The sequence below is a fragment of the Pituophis catenifer genome, unplaced genomic scaffold, assembly GCF_029215685.1.
Source record: "Pituophis catenifer annectens isolate HBS135680 unplaced genomic scaffold, rPitCat1.0.hap2 SCAF_2, whole genome shotgun sequence".
Classification (NCBI taxonomy): domain Eukaryota; kingdom Metazoa; phylum Chordata; class Lepidosauria; order Squamata; family Colubridae; genus Pituophis; species Pituophis catenifer.
Window position 1 is genome coordinate 83,839,771 of NW_027256882.1, and position 16,158 is coordinate 83,855,928.

At 37.0% G+C, this 16,158-nt stretch overlaps 1 protein-coding gene across 4 annotated transcripts in view; it reads left to right on the forward strand.

Annotated features, from left to right (window-relative positions):
- The window catches only part of PCBP4 (poly(rC) binding protein 4), a 49,527-nt gene that overhangs the window by 7,728 nt on the left and 25,641 nt on the right, over positions 1-16,158 (forward strand). For 2 of the 4 annotated variants that reach the window (XM_070937064.1, XM_070937067.1), the window contains exon 2: positions 1,651-1,737. The exons of 1 other annotated variant lie outside the window; for it this stretch is intronic. The gene's annotated coding sequence lies outside the window, so the exon portion shown is untranslated. The remainder of the gene's footprint in view (positions 1-1,650; positions 1,738-16,158) is intronic. One more of the 4 variants, XM_070937066.1, reaches the window with a different exon arrangement.

Sequence of the window (16,158 nt, forward strand, 5' to 3'; positions counted from 1 at the left end):
ATAACTGAGTAGCTGTTTACTTTTCACTTGTCCTTTATTTTTGAAATTTTATTCAGCTGGGAACAGAGCTAAAGCTGCTTGTACTTTTCTACTTTCTGTGAGCAAGTCACATATTTGCTCCTCAGAATTTCATTTCTGTAACTTTATGCCAGAAATGTAACAGTGACAGTAAAATGCCTATGTAATCCACTGAGCTGTCTTTGTTTTTTTAATCACAAGATCCATTGTCCTGGTAAAAATAACTACTTGGATTGTGCGAACAAACGTCTAGGATCTAAATTGACCCTTATAGCATTGACGTTACCGCTGAAACTTCTGAACTAAGCCAGTCTCCATGGTCACCAAAGAATCAGGATATAAATGAGATTAAATGCTTAATGAGGTTGTGTTTCAATCACATGTATGGAGTTATATTGATTACTTGCTCAGGAAAAGTATTTTGCTATGTTGAACCATGCAAATGGCATGTCATTGTGTGTGATCAGCCAATCTAGATGTAACACCCCATGCATAAGAAATATGAAGCAGCTTGAAATGTAACATTATACTTCAGTAACAAATGATAGTACATTTATATGTGAAAGTTCAACGTTCTTTAGTCAAAATAAACTCTGTTTACAAAGTTAAGCCGCCTCTCTTATTTCTACTCTTATTTTCTTGTCAATGTATTTGTTCCCTAATGTATAAATCTCTAGCGGCACATTAATAATAATAAATGCTTGGTATGGGTCAAGAGCTGAAATCCATCTGCAGAGATAATGTTAAGTATTATCTTGGCAAGAGTTACATTTTTTATTGCATGACTTTAGAAAAATAGGTGCCCTCTGCCAATTGGATTGTGAGTAAATAAAAATATAGAAAGTAAGTCCTTTTACAGTGCACATTAGTGGGGGGTTGCTACTGGTTCACCCCAGGTTGGGCGAACTGTAATAGTGGCAGTGGGAGGCACACACCCACGAACGAACTGGTAGCGGCTGAAATTGAAACCCACTATTGATGCACATGTACTAGGCACAGAAATAAAGAAGAACATCCTTAATGGAAAATGCAGTATTATGGAGCATACAGAATAAGGGGAATAGGGAATACTGACATGGATAAGTAACAGTGATATAATTTTGTTCCAACTGATTTTATTGAATTGACTTATACATTATCTTTTTAACTTAGAGAATAAATAGTACTTTCATCTATATTAAAGTTTAATTCTCAACTTATGTTCTCATCTAAAGTTTATAATAGCATTTTGGATTGTTCCCAAGGTAAGGGAATGAATGCATCTCATTTTTAGTTATGCTTCAATGAAGTTGTCAGTTCCCGGGATTGTTTTGGTCCTATTGAGAACTCACTTAGAATCAGTGCTACTCTGGTATTACTTTGCTATGCAGTAGGCCAAGAAAGGCTCAACCCAGTAAATCCCCTTAAAATTACCTTCCAGATGTCACCAAACTTTTGGAGTTCGTGGGTATATTTGGAATTTTGAGGATATATTATGGCCACTAGGCAGCTTTCTAATTCACCAAATGGCTGCCACAGATGAATACAATCATTTACAAAGTACTGGTTTACAAGAATACTTCCTGAAGCTAGTCCCCCCCCCCACCGCATGATGCTCTCTACCACCCCTGCTTATCTTTGTCTTTTTTCTAGGCAGCTGTGCACACTTCTAAGCAAAGTACTGTACTTCAGCCACTGATCATGCTTATGGTGAGGCCCAGAAGCATCTTGAAAATAAAGGTGATGTTAGATGTGTGTTGGGGGGTATACTTTGCAGCAAGATGGGGTTGTGTTAAAAAAAATGAGTGGGGATAGGAAGACTGATGGGTGGAAAGAAAAGTGTTTACTGCCATGTTGGTATTTCTAGATGTGACCTTGGAGTCCTGTATTTTGTTCTAGGCAGTTTGGAAGCTTTTGTCAGTTTTGCCACTCTAGAGCCACTTGAATTGTATGCCATGTTAAAAGTCCACTCTACTTTTTTTCATAGCATATCAAACTTTAGGGTTTGTGGAATTAACATGAATCATTACAAAAAGGAAATGATGTCCCATAGTTTCCTAATGGGTTGTCTATCTCAGGGTTCTTCAACCTTGGCAACTTTAAGACTTGTGGACTTCAACTCTCAGAATTCCTCAGCCAACTTTGCTGGCTGAGGATTTCTGGGAGTTGAAGTCCACAAGTCTTAAAGTTGCCAAGGTTGGAGAACCCTGGTCACTCTCTCTCTCTCTCTCTCTCTCTCTCTCTCTCTCTCTCTTTCTCTCTCTCTCTCCCTCCCTCCCTCCCTCCCTCCCTCCCTCCCTCTCTCCATCTATCATCTATCTGTCTATCTATCTATCTATCTATCTATCTATCTATCTATCTATCTATCTATCTATCTATCTATCTATTTCAGGGGTGTCAAACTGGCGGCCCGCAGGCCAGATGCATCACGTGCAGGCCACGCCCAGCCCAGCTCCGTGAAGGGGAAAAAATAACAAAACCTCACATGACGGGAACATGACATGGCAAGTTTGACACCCGTGATCTATCTAGATTAGATTATTGAGATTATGAAGTCAGGGTAGAGTATCTGAATTTAAAATCACAGTTCTTAAAATTCTATTTGTTTCGAATACTCCCAGTTCTTCTGCCTTCTACCTGGTTTTGTATATGGTAAGAGTATAGAAAAAAAAGCATAATGGAGGGAAGCCATACAAAAGTAAAATACGTTGATATTGTATTTATCAGTTAAATCATTTAATTCATATTATTAGAAATTCAAATAGCATTCAGTAGGTAAAATTTGAATTAGACTTGAATTAGCTATTTACAGTATTATTCTTCTATGACATTCAGAAATTAATATCTACAATCCCAAAACCATTTTTAAAATTATGTTAAATTTTTTGGAACAAGTACAAATAATATTTATCTCCAGGTCTTTCTCTTTTTCCCCCATCCCAAATCATCCTTACTTTAAGCATGAAGATAAATTTGTTCTATTCAAGGAATAGCATAGAAGATTTTATAGAATTAACTATTAAATTATTGATGGAAACTCTGGTAGTGATGAATATATTCTGCAAAAGATTTGTCACAAGTTCTAGTGAGTCAAGTTCAATCCTTTTCTCATGAATTATTTATGTTTCATCAGCTCAGACTATTATCAGCATTTGAAGGATGGTATACATCTACTTCATTGAAAAGCAAGGGATTTTTTTCAATCTTATATTAATCACACCTCTTATATTAATCATAAGTCTTTAAGAACTTTAGGAAGGCAATCTAGAATCACTACTTGATGAATCTGATTGGAACTTTAGGTAGAGAATGTGATGCAAATTATCAAGCACTGAGCATGAAAGTGATCTACGAGTGGCATTCCGTTCTGTTAAAATTACAATTATGTAAGCTTTTTAATTTTGTTGGTACAGTTGCTATCTTTGTGATTAGGGACAATTAGGTAGTTGCTTCAAATGAACGTTGCTAATGAACTATTGTTGAAATTAAAGGATCATTCAACTGACTTTCACAGTTAATACTGTTGTTGGTTTATTGTACATTTCCCACCCCAATAGATAAGAATTCATGTTGCCTAAGGAATTGATTCATTTTCCATTGCCAATACAATGGAATTCTTTGCTGATAACACTAGAAAACTGTAATACATCTGGTCAGTGACATTTAAAAGTGCTAGTTAAGTGCTTAGGCTGAAAAAATGTAAACACTTCAGTAACCAATTATTAATTATATTGGCAATAATTTTTCCTAGGGAGACCATTAGGAAACTCCAGGATTATAGGAAACAAAAACAATGCAGCATTCTTTGGTATTGTTGTGAAGCGTATGAATGTGCCCATATTATGACTAGGAGATCAGCATCTTTCATCCTGCCAAGTGATGGCATAAGGTCATCTTTCAAGGCAAGTTTGGCTTGTGGTGATTTCACAGGCACACCTATGTAGCTTTACTGTTTCATGGTCTAGACCAGAGGTGTAAAACTCGATTTCATTGAGGGCCGCATCAGGGTTGTGTTTGACGTCGGGGGGTGGGGGCATGGCCAGAGTGCACATGGCCAGTTTGACATCACTCATGTCAGTGCCTGTGGTGGCCCGAGCACACTACCAGTGAAAACGGGCTCCCAAGCTCCATATCCAGCCATGACGGCCTCCTGCAACCCTCTGCCAACGTGGCCCTCCTGAGCTCCATTTTTGCTGGCAGAGGCACCACGAGCCAGTCCTTCGCTGTTTCCAGGGCGGCCCCATGGGCCAGATCTAAGCACCCTGCAGGCCTTGAGTTTGACACTCCTGGTCTATACTGTAGCCCTAGGATTTCTTGGCATCCTTCATCTAAAGCTATTGCCTTTGGCCCTGCTTAATTTTTATTAAATTTTATTTTTATTAAACATTTATTTATTAAACACAATTAAACATTAATTGACTAGATATGACCCCTTTGCTGGCCAGTAGCATGATCTTCACTGACTGTTTTTACCCTTTTTTGCAAAACAAGAGGCTTGATTTGGTAAGCAAGCATGCTTCTGCTTGGCCCAGTCTAGGCAAGTTTAATCACATAAAGCTGCAATCCCCACATCTATCACTTGAATCAGTGTAAAGTGTTTTTGAATAAAATTGCATAATAGTGGACTGTAATCAAATTTAATCATGATATATATATCATTACCAACAACATTAGAAATCCAAATATCTGAAGATAAGAAAGGAAGCATATGTGCAAATTTACCTAATAACACAGTAACAACACATGTAAAAATTGCATAGCATTTTCATTACAGTATTTTAAATAATAGTCCAGGGTGGTTTGGTTTGGCTCAAAACATCATCTGAAATAGAGGATTTGTCATCCTGTGTTAAAAAAACAAAATTAAATGTTATTTATTTGAAATAAATTATTAATAATAATTTTCAAATAAGTAATATTATTTATTTGAAATAAATTATTAATAAAATCATGAAATTTAACAAAGGTTTGATTTCTCCTGGGAAACAGAAACTAGAGAAAGGGTTTATTGGTAACAGCCAATTATGTAGAAACATACCTGAAAAAAACTTCATAAATATAGGCTAGCTGCCAGTAATTCCTCTGAGTGAGAGCATAACTTTAGCGATATAAGATCTAACATTTAAAGAAAAGTGATTCTACAATTGATCAAAAGGCTTATAAGCAGTAATGTATTCAACTAACTATTGTTCTTATTTTTTGAAACCTATGCAAATATTTACTGAATTTATATGTTGCCCAGTAAATTAGAGTTGATCATAGGTATTTACTACAAACTGCAGTGCCAAAAAACCATGAAATCTATATTGTGACATCTCACCATAGATCCCACAATATCACAATCCTGACCTTTCCCACTTGCATTCCAGGGGTGTTGTCACAAAGCATTCACACCCCTTGCCCACTTTTCCCTACTGAATTTGTGGGAAATTGTACAGTAATGATTTTTGCTATTGCACAAGAAATAGTTTGCACTGACTTTGATAAAAATACAAGCATTTTGTTTTGTAATGTTCCTCTGGAGGAACAACACTGGAGGGTCAAAATATTTTCGAATCCTTTTTGAAGTAGTCAGTTGTCCCATTTGTGATTGTTATTTATACAATTAAAAGTAAACTTGGCCGTTTTAAAAAAGAAATACAGAGAAAACAATATATAAAAACAAATTTAAAATATCATGTACCTATTTAATAAATTAATAATCATAATACCAAAGCAAACAAAACAAAAATAACCCAAGAATTAACTTGCTGAAATTATATACACATTTAGTCCAGCCCTTTCCAGTAATGGGAAAGGGTTAGGCTGAAAGACAGTATTGAAGCACTGATCACATCAGGAAGGAGTGTGAGAAGCTGGAGAAGTACCAGGGCTTGAAGGAGGAACTAGAGAAGATGTGGAGCATAAAGGCTGAAGTGGTTCCAGTGGTGGTAGGAGCACTCGGGGCTGTGACTCCTGAGCCTAGACTAAAGTGACTCCAACAGATCCCAGGAACAACATCAGAGATCTAGAAGAGAGTAAGGATAGGGATAGCAAGATCCTGTGCAGAACCCTCAAACCCTCAGTTCTCTGGTAGAGGATACACGATTGTGGAAAACAGACACATAGGGGTAAAAAGTGTAGGAAGTTAGCACCCACCCGTCTTCTAGAAAAATGAAATATTCTAGGAAATATTAAAAAGGCAGAATATTTCCCCTAAAAGAGAAATAGAAATCTTAAGACAGAAACTCAGCCCCAGCTCCCTACCCCCAGCTCCAAAGCAGGGCCCAAGAAAGGGTATAAATCTATCCTTCTCCACTCGATGTGGTCATTTTGCCCAGGACCCAAAAACCCCATGTAGTCCTGTCTACCATTAAACAATCTTTCCAAACAGTCTCCATGTTTCCAGTACCTTTCTCCCCACTTGAAACTGAACCCAGATGGACATTTCTCCCAACAGAAGGGAATTGTTTTTTAAAAAATTTAATTTATTTATATATGTTTGGTGTAGTAGTTAAGGCACTACACTACACTAAATTGGGAGACCATGAGCTCTGATCCTGCCTTAGGCATAAAAATCACCTAGGTGATGTTGAGCCAGAAAACACAAAACTACACACTATATATCAAATTGCATATTAAAATGTGTTTGTTCTTGTAAAATATGGAATCTATAAACAAAGGGAAGAAAACAAACATCTCATTTTTTTTAATCAGTAGGCTACAAATGGGATCTTTCTCTTCATTTGGGGTGGGTGGGGTCTTCCTGTCTTGTGTCTGCTGAAGGAGAAGCAAAGTAAGACTTGCGCTTCCGAGACCAAACTTGTGTCTGGAAGCAATGGTACCTCTTTCCGTCTCTCCATGGCTCTTTGCTTCACCCCATGACTTCACTTTTCTAATCCTTTTTCTAAAGTCTTACCGCATAGTAGTGGCATGCAGACTCCCTTCTTTAGAAGGTAGAAGAAGTCTGATGGCTTGACTATAGTTGTCCAGCCTGCCATAACTTGTCCTCCTAAACAAAGCCCCAGGTTTTTCTGACACTCAATCTGCCAGGCAAGAATAAAGGCGGTGGAGTCTAAGTAAGCCCCTTAAAACTCTTTGATAAGACAGTTGCCGCCTGGGACAGCTGAGAGATCAGAAGGGAGGTGGTGACCACGGCTGCATTTACACAGCTGTTGCCTTCTCGCCTCATCCCAGGGTTAACTAGCATTTTCATCTTGCTTTACTTTTGATTTTCAGGAGGGATTTAATCTCATGTATCTTAGATAATCAAAGACGAAATCACCATAATCACCAATCCAAAGCTTTTTGGAATCCCTAGTTCCCCAGAAAAACAATATCTATGAAATCAGGTCAAGATGGGAAGTACATTGTCCATCACTGATGTGCCAAAGTGTGAGGAATAAGATTAGGATTGAGACAGCATGGCAAAGGTTATGTAGAGGGCAGTACTGGTTTAAACATGGATTAGCAGGCAGACATGCATGGAGCATGGATGTTTCGGAATGGGAAAGGTTTTTCCACAGAGAAGATAGAAGGAGAAAGCTGAGATTCATTTCATGCAAAAACAATAAAAACAGCCACAAAAGACAAAGTAGACATGGGAAAGCCTTATCACAGACAGATTTGGAAAATTATTTGGCATCCATGTGTGCTAATTTCTTTAGAGAAATTAGAGGGCAGGCTAAAATTTCACTTGCCAGATTGTGCAGGGACGTGAGCTCCCATCTCTGAAGATACTAGGCAGATCCAGCACTTGGGCACATCCAAGTCGATCCATTGCTATCTTCCACCTGGCAAAGCACCTGTCTTGTCTATTAATGGTAGTGCCAACCTGAAATGGAAAGGAAATAGAGGCATAGAGAAAATGTATGCAGTCTAATGTTTGATATTCCTAGTATATACCTTGCAAATGATACACTCACAAACTCAAAAGCAAAAGAATGGCAAACATGGGAAAATATATTTCACAAGTTACAAGCTACTTTATCGTAGAATATTTCCAGTGGGAACAGTCACATCCTCAGTCTAAATTATATATTGTTTTGAAGATGGCTATAAAAATGGGAGTTAGGGGGGGCATGTAATATAAATGAAACCAAATAAATATATATTTATTGTATTTCTTAGTTATCTTTCAGTGTAATTCTAAAACAGTATTTTTATGCACTTTTGTTTGGGAATGAACTCTATGAAAGTTCCCTAGAGTAGCCTCACGGCCAGATAGGTGGTAAATAAATTTAACAAATAGATAAATAAAGTCAATAAAAATGCATACCACCGTGTTAAACAGTAATGTATATAAACAATTTTTTTTAAAGTAAAACTTATAGATTGCCTTTCCATCACTTATCTTACCCCTGCGTCCTACCTGATAGAGTGGCAAAGCTTTTATTTCTGCATAGAAATGAGCAAAAGTCATATTTTCAATTAAAAAAATTAAGAATTACATCAGTGCAATTTTAACATAAATAGTTTCAAGCAAAGGGATGTAATAGAACCGTGTGCGTGGTGAGGCTTTGGTTTGCAACTTCTAAAGTCTTGTTTTCTACAAATATGTGATCATGACTTTTGACACTTGCTTTATTTCTGTAAAAAATAGACATGACTAGAGAACAGCTTAAATGAGACAGATGGGAATCTGATAAATTAGAGGGCACAGTTAGGGTTAGAACCTGCTATAAAGAAACAAATTCACCCTTACCAGCACTCATAGTAACCATAAAACATTTGTTTAGGAGGTAGGGAGTGAAGAGCCACAACATTTTCTTACATCCATAAGGCATTCCAAACACTTCCATTTGTTTCTTTTCTTCCAGTGATTTCTCTACTGTATTCACTAACCCTCAAATAGCTCATCAAGTAATTTCCTATTACTTATTTTAAACCTTGATCAAGAATTTGGAAATAATGGAGATAATTAGAAGGGGATGGAAAATTCATCACCACTCATACATCTGGTCTAGCCATCAGATGACTTCCTACTTTCTTGGCTGAGCAACAATCTAGTTCTTTTGTGGTTTTGTGGAGGAGGCGGGAGGGGGGATATTTTTCCTTCTTTCTGGCTCCAACAAGTGAGCAGGGAATTAAGAAAAACATTTGCAACAACAGGATGAAGCACAACTTGGAAAGAGGGAAGCTCCTCTATACAGGGGTAGAAAACTTAAACCAACTTCTTGTATGTATTAAACTCAACCTTAGTGTTAATATTTATTGTTTTTAAATGTTTTATCCTATTGTTTTTAATAGATTGTAAACCACTTGAAGTTGCTTCCATAATAAACAAAGAAATAATGACTATTCTGAAAAACACACACATTAGCCATCTATTTACCATGGTGACTTTTATGACTGGCCCTAAGCAGCTTCCAAAGTCGAACAATAGTGTGACCTGCAAAATACTAATAAACTTGGTAGCAAATCCATTCCACCAAGCACAGCACCACTTCTGACCTAAGACAAGATAATGTATTCCATGTCATCTTCAGTCCCCAAGGCTTTTCAAACTTGCCAGGTCTAAGCAAGTTTCCAAACAATAGGGGAGGGGAAAGGGCTGCTTCAGGATCAAGTTGATTCCCAGGAGGGAAGCCCGCAGTAGGGAGTACTGCAAATATATATATATGATGAGATGATTGTTCTTGTTTACTGAGGACTTTTTGAAACTATTTATAACACTCCAAAAAAGAGAAGTAAAGAAAGAAGCAGGTTATCTTTATCTGCCTGTTCTTGAGTGGAACTGCATTATTAAGACTATTTCATTTCATTTTTTGACCATCCTTAATATGACGCCATTCCTACAAATCTACATGGTCTACAATATATAAAACAAAATATGTATACAGTAAATAATGCATAGTTAAAAAAAAAACCCTCAGCTGTTGGTATGTACATATTTCCAGACCAAAGGGTGTCCAGAAGAAAATTGTTAACTATTTTTCTAAATAATATGAGGGTGGGAGCACACCTGATTTCAGGGGGCAAGTTGTTCCTGCAGCTATTATAAGAATATCCTTCTCCGGATTCCAATCCCTGATATCTTTGATATAGACACCTGGAGACTTTGATCACAAACAGTCAAAAACAAATGCAGTAGCTACATTGGGGGCCAGCATTTCCATGTCATAAGCAAATGTAGTCACCCTTCCCATAATTATAAGTTAGGATTTTTCGAAATGAATAGTATTCAAGGCACACAAAAACCCTCAGAATCTTCACTAGTTAACCTCCTTGCGTAATGGCTATTTGTAAGACCGTGGTGGTGAGGCTATTTTTTATTTAGCTTTTAATAATGGAGAAATGTTCTGTTCAGTGCATTCATTATTACCCAGAGGACCCAGATTGTTGGGGGCAATATTATGTTGACTCTGTACACCGCTTAGAGAGGGCTGTAAAGCAATATGAAGCGGTATATAAGTGTAAGTGCTATTGCTATTAAGTTTGGCATCTCATTCAAGATATGATCTGCAAAAATCAGGGCACCCATTAGATGGCAGAAAAGCAATGATCATCTCATGGCCATCCAAATTTTTGCATCTCTGAACTAATAGTCCACCTATTATTTTGCCTAGACCAGAATCTTCACCATGCGCACACATACTGTAAAGTTTGCTTCATTAATATTTGTTCATTGAAAGCAATAGCCCAATAAACAGGAGCACGGAAAAATCTGGTGTATGAAAAGAGTCCTTGTGATGTCCCAGTTCTTAATTTGTGTGCCACTTCTCTTCTTTCCTGATCAAAAAATTCATCTTTTGCTTATATTATAAGAATTATGCACCACTACAAATAGTGTATCTTCTTTAATGTAGTTGTATTTTTAGCCTCTTTCAACAGAAACTAACACTACCTAAATCATAATCTAAGAACCTATTTCATTATCCATAATAATGTTCCCCTTTCCCCAAATGCACACTCTTTCTTGCAAACTGTAAACTGTTACTGTATGCATACACTTAGGGGTGCAATTAAACAATTTCTATGTTTATTAAAGAAGATAATTAAAAACAATATTATTTTCTTCCTAAGCTTCTGTGGGAGTAAGCATGTATATCCAGAAAATAAAGATCAGTCTGAAGATATTAGAAACCAGTATGGTTAGTAAATAGATTATTGGATCAGAAAGAGAGAGAACAACCTGGGTCAAATGAAACCAAGACACTCTATTGATAATATGGAGCATTTTTTAGCTTCATCTGTTTTGCAGAATTGTGAATTGAGAATATCAAGTGAAGGAAGAAAGAATGCAAAATAAATATAAATTGACATCCTGTTATCTCTTTAGCTAAAAGCCTCTTTTAAATTTATGTCTAAAAATATAAAATATAAATGTGACTAATACATATGCTCATTGGAGAGTTAGATTAGTTGTGAAAAACCAGGGTTTGATTGACAGGTGAACTATAATATCAGCCACTTTCATTAATATTGCTCTCTTCACCTGATATTTGTTTATCAGGATTAAAATTCCAAGCTGTTTTTATCTAGCCTGTCCCATGTCCCCAAAGACCTAAGCTGGATCCTGTAAATGTTCTCATTTTATTTCCTTATATCAGTATTGTAGAGACAATCTCTATGAAGGTTTTTAATTGTTCCTTCTCAGAATGATTTATCAGGCTTGCAGTAAATTGTGATAGTAAATTAATAAAAATAATTCTCAGAATATTCACCAGCAAAAGGCAAGTAGCAAAAGACATCTTATTTTGAACTTCTAATTAGTGTCTTCCTAAGGTTTGGAAGTGGCCAACTAAATGGGTGGATAAGTGACCCCTTTTTTCATTTTCTTCTATAAATATTTATACAATTTCTAAAGCGCCCAAACAGAATGAAGTTGTAAGACAAAATATGTAAAAAAAAAAAAAAGCCAGCTTTACAAGCTCTGCAAAAAACTGATATTATTACACATTTTATAAATGTATCCTTGGGTGTACGAAAAGACTGTAATGGCATATTACTTTAAACATAGAGGTTAACTGTAAAAATACAGAGATATTATGATCTATGTAAAGGCTATAATAGTACTACAGCATTAATTGTAACTTATCCCCTTTGCAGATAAATACATGTAAAGGGTTTTTCAAGTGCTTTTAAAAAAGATAATGAGACCTTAGTCTTTCTGAGCTTGGCAGGAAGTATTTCTAAGAAAAGGGAGATGTCTTTAAAAATAAAAGCTCTGCTTTAAAACAAGATGACAGCTCAGTACATTTGAATTCAAACAATTAATTTACTTTGCAGTCTGATTCTCTGCATTGTACTCAGAGCCACTTCCTCCTAAGTAATTTCAATGCTTGACTGATTGTAACAACTCACTTTAAGATGATGTTATGTGGTTTTAATTTAAGGAACTTTCACATCATTATGACTTGGAGTATTTTCTGTATACTATCTTATGAGCATAGGAAGTCTTGTAAGATGGTTTTTTGAACCCAGAAATAAATAAGCAGATTTATTCTACTTATTTGAAATTACAGGACAGTTGGAGGTCTCAGTTGCAAAATTAGGAGCAAGCATCAAGATCCATCAGTGGTTTAGAAAAGAGATGATGGGGAGGGTGTATGAGAGAGGCATATAAAATGCACTCCAATCAGAAAGTGAATAGAAAGTGTTTTTTCCCCCTCCTCTCATTGAACTTGATATGGGTCATTCAATTGAGCTGAATGATAGATAATTTGGAGCAGATTAAAGCAATGCTTCCTCATGGATTTTGTTATTTCTAGATCAGTGTTTCTTCAGTTTGATCCTAGAACTTCACAGGGTTTCACATAATTCTGTGAAATCAGAATTATTACTAGCCCATATTGAAAAATACAATATTAAAATCCCATCAAACAATGTTGAGAAGTTGCAGAAGTGAATGTGTCAAGTTTAATTTCTTAATATAATAAATATCAATAAATATAATCCATGCAACCAAAAGTTCTTTGGGGGGAGTCCTCCACAATTTTTAAAAGTGGGAAAGGGTTCAGAGACAAGTTCAAAAAACACTCTTCTAAATGTAACATCAGCCATCCATCCACCCACCCACTTCTGAAAGGATTAAGAGACAGATTCATAAAAGTTAAGACCCAACAGTTACTAGCCTTAGTGGTTTTACATGATAGCCCCAGCATAGCAGTTGATGCAATAAGAAAAGAGAAGAGCATTATGGGACTCAGGTGGTTTCACTTACAAGCTTCCCAAGGGCATCTCATTATCAGCTCTACTGGCTTGACCTGAGCCAGCATGGCTGTTTCTTCTAATCCGAGGCCATCTGGAGTTAGCTCAGCACTTACCGTAGTACTTGTTATTTGCCTGAGAGACACTCCAGTAATGTGGCTAAATCTACTAATGTTTACTGTTATTCATCATGACATTCATACTATATTTCTGGAGATCTGATTCACAGGACCAGTCCCAGGATTTATTCTGATGGTCCTGAAACAATTTCTTGGGGAGGGTTTTTGTCTGTATATTGTCATATGGAGAATCCTGTAATGTCAAACCAGATTGTCTCTGAGGCCAGGAGTTTCAAAATAGCCCTTTATCATATACCCAGTCCTATTTTTAAGCCCTTGGTTGCTTTGTTGTGGTTGAGCACACAGACGAGAAATGCTAAATCTTTTGTCCTGCAGTCTCTTTCTCTCCCTCTCTCCCTCTTTCTTGTCTTTCTTTCTCTCTCTTTCTCTTTCTCTCTTTTTCCTGACTCTCTGCCCTGATATTATAGGATGTTTCCAAAAGGGGGAAAAAAATGCCTTTGAACAATACTTTGTACACACTACACACATACATCCCAAATTCAAGATGACTGCCAAGACTTTGAGTAAATTGGTAATATTTTCCTATTTATATATTGATCATGTGGAAGCAGACAGGCACCCAGGCAGACAGACGGCATCAATCTCTGAAGTAGCATCAGTTTTCCTAACAGCAAGCACTACTGGACGGAGCCTCTTAAGGGGCCTTTCTGTAGCAGTTCAGATCTTTTCTCCCTCTTGCTAGCCGTATTGCAGTTGACAAATGTTTTTCTCATCTACAGCAGCAGAACATTGGCCGATGCCCCACCCTTGTTGGTAGGCGTGCTTGGCTGGGGCCACTGGAAGAAAAATCACTAAGCATTAGCAAGCAATCAAATATATGAAAGACGACCACTTAGCAGCTCTTCCAATGCCTTCCATTAAGCTGTAAAGAAATAGTGAAGAAGAAGAAAAGTACCATTTCTTGATTCCATGCCAAAACCTGCATCAATCTCTGCAAATGTTTTTCTCTCTCTTAACAGCCTCTCCCCAGCATTTACTTGTATTCAGTTTATCCTGTAAATTGAATTCAAGGGAAGTTTTTGATATATATTTTGATATATCTACGCAGAGAGAGAGAGACTTATTCTGAAAGTGAGGCAAAAATATTTGTGGAGGTTCTGCTGTCTTAGAAAGCAAAATAAGTATTTTGAGAAAAGAATAAATATCCAGCATTGCCTTGCCTCTAAGGGCTGTGCTTTGTAATGCCGTTGTGACATGGTGGTAGAATTAGCCATGCTCTATACATAACTCCAATGGGATACATAAAAGTATTAAGACAAAGATGGGCTGAGACAACCACCAGGAATCTTTGCAATATATAAACTCTTTTTTCAGGTCATTTCTCATAACAATCATTTTTGGTAAAGCTGAAACTGAATGCATATAGTTGTTCCTTTCTGTATGGTTTTCATCTATGGATTTATATTAATTTTCCTCCAACCTGGCACCTCTTATAATTCCCCAGATAGTATGGTCAGCAGAGGGATTATGGAAGTTGAACTGCAATACATCTGGAGGACCTCAGCATAAAGCTGATATATCTATAAACAGGTCACTTGATTTTTGTAATTAAGTTATGATAGATACCTGGAGCCAGGTGCCATCTTATCTAAGTAGAGATTTGTGCATATAAGAAAAACACTTGCAATCATAAATTGGATTATTATTATTATTTTTTTTGCAGGGGGTGGGGATTCTCATTGCTAACCAGAATCATCAGTTTCTTCTGCTTTGGTTTTTCTGTGTGGATGGTAGCTGGGGAAAGAAGGATCTCAAGCAAGGAGGAAATGTATCTTTGGATCTATTGTCCACAATTTAACTTCATAATGCTTACTTTCAGCTATGAAAAATTACCATTCCTTTCCTATGAGGGAGGCATAGATAGATCAATATTATTTCTGGAGCAAGGAGGATAGGAAGGAATGGTTGAGCTGCGTGTAAGAACGAGATTGATCCATCTGCAGATACAAACAGGTCTATAGACTGTTCCTCTTCAAGATACATTTGGAGTAAAAACTTCTCCTACTTGTATAAGTAGCTATTCTAGACATACCGGTAGTTTGTAGAACAAACTGAAGTGACCTGGTTCATCCATAAGTCATAAAGCATGCTTTACATATTATATCTGTATTCACATTCCATATTAGGTCAAAATCAAACAACCATATTTGTGACTGCTACTTATATACCTGGTAGGTTGGTAAATATGTGTTGGTGGATGAATACAATTCCATATGTATGTACTTGAATAAATATGACCTCCATGATTGTTCACCCTGCAGTTGGCTTCACTACTGTGTATTTTTTAAATGTATATGGATTATAATATTTTATAGATCAGATATAGATATGTGTTTCCATTAGTTTTCTCCTTCCTAATGGCTAAATAAGCCATGTTTGCTTATATGATGTTTCCCTTCATCACAATTATCATTATTCTCCAGATGCTCTGAGACAGGAGTATCAAGGGATATTGCATAAAAGCCAACCCCTTCTTTCTAACATTTGACTGAACCCTACTAAGACCAAATAGCTTTGGATTCGCGGGGCTCCGGGATCCAGGACTTTGTCAACTTTGACTCTGAATGGGGTGGCACTGCCCCAGACAGACCTGGTCCACAACTTGGGGGTTCTCCTGGACTCATGACTTTCTTTCAAGGAACAGGTGACAATCGTGGCTAGGAGAGCCTCTGCACAACTTTGTGCTGTGTGCCAGTTGCAGTCTTTTCTGGATCAGGATTCCCTACACTCAGTTGTTCAGTCCCTAGTCATCTCACGACTGGACCATTGTAATGCACTCTACATAGGGCTACCCTTGAAGAGCATTTGGAAGCTACAGCTGATGCAGAATAGCAGCACGGTTAGTTTTGGGGGCCCCAAGAATGGCTCCTGAAACAACACTGCACTGGTT